This window comes from Phoenix dactylifera, unplaced genomic scaffold (genome assembly GCF_009389715.1).
Source record: "Phoenix dactylifera cultivar Barhee BC4 unplaced genomic scaffold, palm_55x_up_171113_PBpolish2nd_filt_p 000814F, whole genome shotgun sequence".
Classification (NCBI taxonomy): domain Eukaryota; kingdom Viridiplantae; phylum Streptophyta; class Magnoliopsida; order Arecales; family Arecaceae; genus Phoenix; species Phoenix dactylifera.
The window spans coordinates 59,839-69,811 of record NW_024068181.1 but is presented as its reverse complement, the minus strand read 5'-3'; positions in this window follow the sequence as shown (position 1 = coordinate 69,811).

The window sequence follows — 9,973 nt, the reverse complement described above, 5'->3', positions numbered from 1 at the left end:
AATTGCATCTCATGCAATTCTCAACTTTATCTTGTCCTCTTAAAACATTTATAGCCTTATGGTTGCACAATAAACTATAATATTTTAGTTAAGTCAGACCCTTCATTTCCATATAGTCATATTCGAATAATATTGCTCTTGTGGTTTCACAACAAAGCAACATATTAAAATATGCCATAAGCATCTCTGTGCACCAAGACAATATAACATCAGTCCCCATTGCAAGCCTTGTGGTTGCACAACAAACTAGCATGGATCTTGACATAATAATGTCGAGGTATGAAGGAAGGATATCAATAGTATTTTATCAACATTAAGATTTTTTATAATAGGCAATCAAATAATTGGCCAGGTAAGCAGGTGGGAGGCTCCCCTTACTCAGAGAGTAAGGTCCTAATTAGAGAACCACCTTTAGTGCTTTCCTTAGACACCAATTAGATTAATTGTTCTAGAATGGGTCAGCTTAAAGTTTTTCAACACTATGACTTAATATAATTTTTATTGACGACTTACTGGTCTCTTGCACATTCTATATATTGAACATGTCTTTGTATATGCTACAACAAATTATATATCTATCTCATAGTATATATAAATTATAACCAACTATCATGCATCATGACTATCTCATATCATGTACAAATTATTACGAATTGATTGGATCAATTAACATGCTTCAACATATCTTCATATGAAAAATTCATATCATGATATTTTATTATATATCATATCATATATAAATCATATAATTTAGCATTCTTCTAAACATATGACATTACTATCTCATAGTAATTTTAACAATCATACATCATGCATAATCACTTGATTGAACTAATTAAGGATGGCTCTGATACCACTGAAAGGGTTCTAACATGTCATAATTGGGCAGCGGAAGCTAGGGATTTTAAAAATTTCTTAATAAAGTCCCTTAACATGAAATCCTTATAAGCCTACATCACCTTAATGGTAACAATCAAATAATATATAAATATAAATATAGGAATAGAAGAATACCTCTAACGCTAATCTAATATGAATGATCTTCACGAGGCGTCTGATAAGTGCTAAATAATGCATAAATTAATATCTTATTCATAGCACTTATCATTATTTTAATTCACGTATTTTGTAAATTTAACTAAAAAATTGTGTTTTCCTTCAGCATTTCATTTTAAATAAATTATTCAAGTTTGATTGATTTTCTTTATTGGTCGAGTCTAATGTTCGCAGGTCGAGTCGACCCCAATTTCTTTTCTTAGCGTATTCCTCCTAACAGTTTATTTCTCCTTCACTCCCATGTTCACAAACAAAGCCTCCATGTCACTCTCCCTCCCATGTCCAAAAAAATAAAATAGAACCCATCTTCCCACGCTTCCCAGGCGACTGTTCCCAAGCATCCCTTGCTCCGCTAGATCTCAGCCAAGATAGAGCCAAATCCAAGCTTCCCACACGTCTGGTTCACCTCCCCTGCTTCACCTCCACAGCCGTCCATGAGTTCCTATCAGCCCTTCCTCCCAACTTCCGAATCCAAACTCCACCCCAATCCGTGAACGCGTCCCAGCACCCCACGTATCTCCTCCATCTTCACGGGATAAACTCAAATGTCGCATCCATAGATCAGGCTCCTCAGCTTAGCAAAATAGATTATCTCCTCCATCTTCATCCTCTTCCTCCGAGATCTTCTCACACACCCACAGCCGAGTCCCAAGCGTTATCTTTCAGCCTCCCAGAATCCTGCTTCTTCTGGATCATCTCCCATCCACGGACATGATCTATTCTTATCCAAGAAAACCTCAGGATCTTATTCCTCCCAACGTCTTTCTTCTCATCTTTAACTTTCGTTCAACTCCCCTGTTCCAGCTTGCAGCCTTATCCCACGAACATGAATTCATCCCACAACCGCATCAAATCCCCTGCATCTCGGATTACAAGCTTATCCCCTATTCTCAGTTCATTGCCAGCCGGATCCAAGCTCTTCTACCGTAATCCCTCTGTGATTCAAACTTCCACGCGTAGATCCCAGCATTTTCGGATCTCCTTCTCAGCCGAATGCAGCTACCCCTTGCAGACTCAAACCAACTCACGGAATCCCCTGCTTCAGCGGAATAGCCGCCCACGATTCATCTTCATCTCCTCTGCTTTCGGATTCCTCCACGTCCAGCCAACGGCTACATCCCAACCCAGATGAGCTCGGATCGGATTAATCCCAGCCAACTGCAAGTAATCTCCCAGGATCCACGAACCGAGCCATATCCAAGCTCCTCCGCATCTCCTCCACGATGGAGAAGCGTCGGCCTCTTCCGGATCATGTCCAGTGTCAGCGAGAATCCAGCTGAATCCAACTTCCGCTCCCAGGCATATGTTCACAGCATCAATCTTCTTCTGAATCCCTTGTCTCCCGCATCCGGATCTCCCGCGGCCAACAAATCGCAACTCCATCCAGCTGCTTCCATCCTTATCCCGCATCCAAGCTTATCCTTCTACCCATGTGAAGAAACAGAGGAGGATGGAGGGGGAGCTTGTGGCTTATAAAAGGGGAGACGTTTCCTTCTTTGGTGCCATCTCTTCGCTGGAGAAGCTTGGGTTCCCAGACCAAGTTCCCACAAAAATAAGAGGGAGAGATAGTAGTTTGGATATTTTGGGAATGATTTCCCAAAGAAAAAAATAATGAAGTTCGAGAGGGAGAGGAAGCCGACGGGAGAAAAGAAGGAGAACCCAGTCGTGATGAAGGCCTTCTACATCACTGCTGCTGTCGCCCATGATTCCATGGAAGGCTGATCTCCTCACTAGGGCTGGATGTAGCCCTAACAAAGGGCCAAGGGTTTTATATTTTAATTTTCTATTCCTGAAGTTGTATAAACTTCATTTTGCTCCTAATGAATATTTTATTTCATCTCATATTTAATTTCTATGATTTTAAGTAGTATGACGTTTATACAACTGCTCTTCATGATCATTGAGGTAAAAATAAGATAGTTCATGCTTAAGAAAGATGCGATGTGCTGCCACCTTAGATTAGGGTTGACATTTCATGCTAACTAAAGATGGATTATGCCTAAATTACTTTTGTAAAATTTTATTCAAATGCTTATTAGGATTGTAGCCAATTTACATGTTAATACAAGAATAAATTAAAATACAAATAACCCTTGTTCCGATGTTAGTGGTGAATTCCTTGCCTTAGTTTCTCCCAAACTGATATCATTTTAATTATATTTTTTTATTAAATTTCTTAGTTTAATTTTTTTCACAAACTCTTTCTTTTAAATATTTTATTTTTAAGAAAATAACTGTACCCCAATCTCTGTGGATCGATACCCGTAATCACTATCCTACCAGATACGTGCTATTGCATGGTCCTTAAAGTTGACTATCAATTTTTGGCGCCGTTGCCGGGATTGCTAGCATAGTTGTTTTTCTTTTCATAAATTAAACTTTCGAAAAAAAATAATATATGTATATATCTAAAATAAAATGAAAATATTTTCTATTTTTGTTACTTTACTTATCTCCTTTTTCTCTCTTACTAATTTTTGGTTTTTCTTTTGGTATTATTTGATCAGGAATCGAAGAGAAAATCTGGGACGATCAAAAAGAGAACTGCTGGAAAAGGAATGTTGTAGTGGTTTACATAAAAATAAAAAAAATTGCTGGGAAAATTTTCTTTGATAACCTCTAAACCTTTCTTATTTAAATTGATTCCCAGTTTGCTTGAAATTTTGTGATGATTGTTTGATTTTAATTTCAACAAAAGTGTGAATGCATGCTTAATATATATACACTAATTAATTCGCATATAGTAAGGGCAATCACGCCAACAAGATAAGAACTGGATTTCATCACTAGATTCTTGCCCAAATTAGGTGAATCAATTCTCACATAGCTATCACCTTAATTAAAATTAATTAGACGTTGGCCCCTAGGGACATTCAAGCTCAATAGGACAAAGATCACCGAAAGTTGCACCAATTTCGCTCTGTGGCTCAGTTGATGTCTAGGCAAGCTTTGTCCCAAGGGAGACAATTCATCTGTTCGAGGCAAGTGGTTTTTAAGTGGGACCTTTGCAACGCATCGTGACCCCCCCACTTACCTGAAAGCTTACCTGGTCAACTCAGTTCATTAGACCGGATTGGAGGCTTAGGTGCCCTCTTCAAACCAGTTAGGAGCTGTCTAGTGATTTTAGGGCAAATACAAGGATTTGATGTGTTTTTCTTTTAATGCATGCTTGACTACACTTGACTGATCAGAAGAGTTTTAGTGCATGCTAGGATGTCATTCCAGATTTCCGAAATTAATACCTTTTGACCCTGAAATAGAGCGTTCTATTAGGACCCTTCGAGCCAAAATCCGCACCTATAGAACTCTGCCCCACCTGTCGAGATAGCTGAAGAACAACCCAAGCTGTTAAAGGAGTACTTTACTCCTTCCATTTATACCTCTCCATCTAGTATTCGACTACCTAATACCACTGCGGCTGTACAATTTATAATTAAGTCTAGTGTCATCCAAATGCTTCCCTCTTTTTATGGACTCAACAATGAAGACCCATACAAACATTTAGATGAGTTCCTTGAGATTTGCACCACTGTCAAAATTTAGAACTTCACTGATGATGCTCTAAAACTTAGGCTATTCCCTTTTTCTCTTAAGGATAGAGCTAAGCAGTGGCTTCATTCATTAGAAGCCAATTCCATTCTTTCATGAGCTCAATGCAACATGAATTTCTGAAAAAATATTTTTCCATAGAAAGAACGAACCAATTTAGGCATGCGATCACGAGCTTCTCCCAATCTGACGAAGAAGAATTTCATGAAACCTGGAAAAAATTTAGAGACTTACTCCGAAAATGCCCGCACCATCAAATACCCAAATGGCAATTAGTGCAATGCTTTTATGACGGGTTATCTGAACGAAACCATCAGATGGTTGATGCTTCGTGTGGGGGAACTTTCATGCTTAAGAGTGAGCATGAGGCATGGCAGATGTTTGAAAACCTTAATGAAAATTCTCTCCACCATGCCTCCTCCGCTCGTCAAGCACCCCCGAGTTCTCAAAGAAAAGGAACCATATATGAAGTTAGCCAGTCCATAGGTCTATCTGACAAAGTAGATGCACTATCTTGCAAGTTGGACCAGTTAATGTCTAGAGAATAGCTTCCAAACTTTCCCCAAGCACAAGTTTGTGCTCTTTGTTCTAGCCCGTCTCACCCTATTCATGAATGCCCTTCGGCAGCTCAATTCCCTGAATTTGTGTAAGAACAAGTTAATGCTGCCCAAGCATAGTCCTGACCGGGTAATGATCCGTATTCTAACACTTATAACCCTGGATGGCGCAACCATCCGAATTTTTCTTGGAAGCAGCAGACTTCCAATACTTCCCAACCTTATTCCCAAAACTTTCAACCATTTCAGAATGTTAATCCCTACCATCCTTCGACTCAATTTCAACACACTCCTCCTCCACCCCATAGAAACATAGCCTTTGAGGAGAAAGTGTTGACTGCCCTTCAAGGTTTGGAAACCATAACACAATTGGTATACTCTCACACGCAATCTAGCACCAAGCTAGAATCCCAAATGGGGCAACTAGCTAATGCATTAAACAAGCGAGAGGAAGGAAAGCTTCCAAGCCAACCAGTGAGTAATCCAAGGGAACAATACATGGCTCAAGAAATTCAACTAAATACAATTCATCATGAATAAGTCAATGCTTTGACTACCCTAAGGAGTGGACGTGTAGTAGACAATAAGATTGGGGAGGGTAACAATAAGGAAGGTAAAGAAGAGGATAGAAATGTGTCAAATGAAAACCTAAAGCCTTCTTCTTCTTCAGCTAATCCACCTTCTACCAAAACTCATATTCCAAAGGCCCCATTTCCTGAAGCACTTAATGCACCCACTCCCTTTGGCAATAAAGAAACTTCACTAGAAGAGATGATGGAGATTTTCAAACAAGTTAAAATCAACCTTCCGCTTCTTGATGCTATTAGACAAGTTTCCTCCTATGCCAAATTTCTCAAAGACCTTTGTACCCAAAAGCGAAAATCTAGGACACATGTGCCTAAAAAGGTCTTCCTAACTGAGCAAGTGAGTTCTATTCTTCAACACAACATCCCTCCGAAATTCAAAGATTCTGGTGCTCCCACCATCTCCTGTGTCTTAGAAAATAATTTCATTGATCAAGCACTCTTAGATCTAGGGGTAAGTGTCAACCTTTTATCTTACTCAGTTTATGAGAAACTTGGGTTAGGTGAGTTAAAACCAACCTCGGTATCCCTTCAATTGGCTGATCGATATGTAAAAATACCACGAGAAATAATTGAAGATGTTCTTGTCAAGGTAGACAAATTCTATTTTTCAGTAGATTTTATCGTCCTTGATATGGAACATGAGCCTAATCCTAAGAAACAAATCCCCGTGATCCTTGGGCGCCCCTTTTTAGCAACAGCCAATGCGTGCATCAATTATAGAACGGGGGTAATGAACATTTCATTTGGGAACATGAAGGTAAAATTAAATGTGTTCAATACGGCCGACCAACCCGCGAGGAAAGTTGAGTGCTTCCTAATAGACAAAATGGATGATCTTGTAGAAGAAGCCCTTCCCTATGTTTTAGCAGATGACACTCTGAAAACATGCTTGGCCCATTTTGACTTTGATATAGACAAGGCCATAGAAGCAGTCAACTTCTTGCCCGACATCAGTCTCCCACAAATTTTCTTTCTTGGAGAACTCGACATGAACCCGGTATGATTTGATAAGGATGCGCTGCGTCTGGCTGAAGACGTTAAACTTAGCGCTTGTTGGGAGGCAACCCAATTTTCGTAGGCCATTTTTGCATTTTTTTCTTATTGCATTTTTTCAATTTCTTGTTGGAAATTGTATCCTAAATGTCAATCGTCAGCATGTTGATGATTAAATGAATTGATAAATTAATAAAGTATTATTTGGCATTATTCATCATTTTATCTTCAAATGAACTCTTATATGATGAAGTCCTTAGGACTTATGTTATGATAAAGGAGGATTTATCTTTGAGTCCTTAAACTTGTTCGCGACCAAATGATATGTTGTTACTAGGATGACAACATTATCGAGATTAGGTCGTTGTGTGACATATACGTTGGTTGTCCTCTCAACCAAGGAGTGTGGAGACACTGGTATGCCATACAGGTGAAGTGTAGGAATACATTTCACTGAACGTGACCAGTTCCGGAATGCTCTACTGTCGAGAGATGTTCCGAGTGGATATGGGTATAAGTTTGGCCTTCTGATCTGAGAACGCAACCTGTGACTAGCAAGCAAATCACTGTACTTTGGTACCGGACTACCTAAATTTCTAATTCAGTGACGGAAGGTCACTGGGTGCAGTCAAGTACTTGCGTAGTCAGTTGTGAGTCGAGATGAAATTGACGCCTTCTGGAAACAGAAGATAATGTCTTGTGATTAATTTAGCAAAACCTTGGCCAGGATAATTCCAGTGAGGAGTCACGGGATATCTAAAGTTAATCACATAATGGATGTACTAATTATAGGGTTGACAGTGAGCTCTAAGTCATCCTAGCATTAGGAGTCAAAGGGATTGAATTATACAGTAACCATAGTCCAGGGTTCCAGAATATTTGCTTCGCATATATTCGGCCTATCCGGACGTCGGGTACCATGTTGGGAACCCGCCCATGCCGCTGATATTTCAAAAATTAAATCAGATGGCAGCGGAATCGGCATGCACGGGTTCGACGTTCATCGCATGAACGTTGTTTCGAGACCTTTCGTAATTAGGTAAGAATTAAAACTTTTAAAACTAATAGGAAGATCAAATCTTCACCTTGCGCGGGTAGATGATCACCGCAAATTTGAATTCGTGGTTTTGGAAGAGGGTTCGCTTGAAGCCGTTCAAACGTCCGGCCTCTACGGGTATCCACACGAAGTAGAGGACCGATCAATGTTTCCTTGTCTCCCCGGGGTGCTAGCTCCCTTGCAGAGACTTCCTTTGATGGCTGATCTCCTCTCTTTCTTTCAACTCTTGAAAGTGCTTGAGAGGAGGAAGAAGAAGGATGAAGAAGAGGAAGAAGATGAGCCCCTACGCAGCCTTCTTCTGTTGCTTGCGTTGGATGAAGAAAGGGTAGAGGAGGAGGCCGCCAACACTTGGTGAGCTTCTACCCTTGCTTGCGGCTGCAACTAAAGAGAGGAAGAGGGTGGCCACGGCACAAGAGGAAGAGGATTCCAATCCCTAGGGTGCCGGCCTCATGGTGCCTTTTATAGCCATCAAGGGCTCCTCCAAAGTAGGAGCCCTAGATGGTTTTCCAAAGAGAGAAGGGGGGCGCCGGCCCCTCTCTTCATGCCGCACACAAGGAGAGGAGGAGGGGCGTGATCCCTCCTTCTTGTGATGCCCTAATCCTCTTCCAAAGAGGATTGGGTGCCTCTCTTATGGTTTAATCCCAATCCAATTAGGATTAGCCAATTGGGTTCAATCTATGCTAGTCCTAATCCAACTAGGACTTGAATGAACCATGACTCAATTGAACTCTTCAATCCTAATCCAATTAGGAGTCATGTTGATTCATTAGATTATTAATTAATTTAGACTTAAGGAATCCTAATCCAATTAGGATTTGTTTAATTTTAGTCCTAATCCAATTAGGATTCTATTTGAATCCGAAGTCCTAATCTAATTAGGATTTCTAGGAATCCTACTCCAAGTAGGAATCCTATTTTAATTCAAAATTCCTAATCTCATTAGGATTGTAGGAATCCTATTCCAAGTAGGAATCCCAGTCCTACTCCAACTAGGATTCCCAGTCCTAATCCAATTAGGATTCTAGGAATCCTACCCGAAGTAGGACTCTTGTTTCAAGTCCAATTAATTAATTCCCTTGGTTCCTTCTTCAACTTCTTTATCAATCAAATTGATTACTTGTGATTCTTAATCACGATTTCAACCATCGGATCGGTCAATACTTCTAGTGTGTGTGACCCCATAGGTTCTATTCTAACTGGTAGTGAGATATATTGTGATCTCTATCTCAATATCATTGAAAACTCCTTTCAATGGGTTGGAACGATTCCAACTCAACTCATTAGGGTTTATCGATCATCGAGATAATCCCTGTGAGTCCCACCATCCACCAGTGACACCTAGCAGCATGTAGTGGCTACCCAGCAGAATGGAATGATGAACCTCTAGGTGCAGTTAACATGTGGTACAATCCTACTATCGTGGATCCCTACAGGACGGAGGTCATGGACAACTCGTCAAACCCCATCGTCTGTCATATGTCAAGATTTATTCGACTTGAGTTCGATAGTGGAAAACTCTTTTTCCACTTTATATTACTGCCCTGGCCAAGGTCTTAGAACTCAGTCTAACAAATCACATAGGATCACTCCTCTTCTATCAAGGTCGATAGATTCCTTATAGGTGCATACCCTACTCCTACAGTGAACCTACTGCAGCCAATCTACACTGCATGGACCCATATGGCTAGAGACCATGTATGTGTGCAGTCAAACTACAATAACCTCACTGTGAGTAGCCGAAGCACCGCAGGTCAAAGGACCAGTCACACTACTGCAACATCAAGCAAGTCACTGACGAGTGGATAGACATCCAAGTGACTTCTTGTCTTGGTCACGCTCAGTACCCTTGTTCTCTAACAAGCACCTGCACTATCACTTCAGTGTCCCTACACTGTGGACTCAAGTCTCGTCCATCCAGAAGGAAAGTGATCTGTGCACTGATCGGATCGATCACCGTCCTCGTGATGATCCATTGATCAGGAGCATTTAGAAATTAATCACCAATGATACATGGCTCAAATTCTCAACTCTTGAGAATATGTATCATCATCTTATTAATTCCTTGGACGATTCATAGACACATAAACAATATGAATGAAAAGATGCCTTTTATTTATTCAATAATAAATAGTCAAGTACAAAATTATGTCTCTAGAATTAATAATGTGTCAGCC